Genomic DNA, 1,519 nt, shown 5'->3' on the forward strand with positions numbered 1-1,519 from the left:
ACCAGGGTCAGATTATGCGTAATAGCACAGCAGGACACCGATTGAGCTAACGCTGTGTCAATCCTGAGTCTATAAATATGAACTGTTATCTGAGAATTAACCGTTCGACAAACCAAACCTTCTGCTGTCTGATTGAGACAGAAAAACACACCAACGTATTACCGGTCGCGTAATGCAAGGAAAAAATAGGACTGACAGAAGGAAACTACATGTATAAAGGGTGAGAAACGAAGTCGGACCTTTTGTTTAAGTAAGAGGGGTTTTTTTTGTTTTAGTAAGAGAGTCTTACGACACTTGCAACACAATAAGGTCACAAGTGCCGAAGAATATAATTACATGTATGTTACTAGAGAGTAAAATACACAAAAAAGAAGGACAGATAAGGACGACAGACGTTTGATAAGAAAGAAAGAGCAAACCACACCAGAGCACCCGTCAGCCACCCATTAAGAGTTTTCACGGCGTTTGCAATACAATTAAGTCAAATTAATGCCGAAGATTAGAGGTGTTACAAAAGAATAACTTACAAACACAAAAAGAGAGATAAGTGTTTGATAGGAAAGAAGGAGCAAACCGCATCAGAGTTGGAGCACCTGCCAACCACCCATTATCATTAATAAACACCTACGGTAGCCATATCACGGACCTCAAAGAGAATGACGTGGGTGGTTGGTGGGTGCTCTAGTGCGGTTTGCTCCTCCTTTCCTGTCAAACAACTATCGTCTTTATTTTTCGTCCTTCTTTTTATATTTGTTATTCTCTTGTAACACCTCTATTCTTCGGCACTTATATGACTGTATTGTGTTGCAAGTGCCGTAAAACCCTTACTAAAAAAAGTGAATGACTGAAGTATCGACAGCATCGTCTAAGCTCTTGTTTACGTAGCTATCCCCGTGGTTTTAAGCAAAAAAAATAATATTCTAAAATTATGCAAACTGAGCACAAAAATGTCAAATTAGGCGATTCTGTTAATTTTAACAAAGAATGATAAGGAAAATCAGAAAATATGGGGGGAAAATGATCAAATTTTGCTAATTTAAGCGGGGTGCCTAAAACCACGGGGACAGACGTAGCATCGGCCACTCACTCAGCACTCAACAGCGATGTCGTCAGTACTCACGTTCTTTCGGCATGGACTGAGGCATCACCCTGTTATCTGCCCTGCCACACACGCACCCCCACCCTTTCCCCTCCCTAACAAAAATATCGCCACCCTCCTGTGGAGTTTAGTTTTTATACAACTGAAACTCAGCCCTGGGAGGAGCGAGATACCTGACTCTACCTTGACACTGCTCGTATACTCGTGCTAGTTCCCATCAGCATGCGGTCTCTGAAAGGCAGGCACTCACTCGCACGCGAGCACGCACATGATGTATTATACATGTACATAATATGTTATTATTATACTCTCTTTCTCTCTCTCTCTCTCTCTCTCTCTCACTCTCTCTCTCTCTCTCTCTCACACACACACACACACATACATACAGAAACACACACATACACGAACACAAACACACAC

This window comes from Aplysia californica, unplaced genomic scaffold (assembly GCF_000002075.1).
Source record: "Aplysia californica isolate F4 #8 unplaced genomic scaffold, AplCal3.0 scaffold00317, whole genome shotgun sequence".
Taxonomy (NCBI): Eukaryota; Metazoa; Mollusca; class Gastropoda; order Aplysiida; family Aplysiidae; genus Aplysia; species Aplysia californica.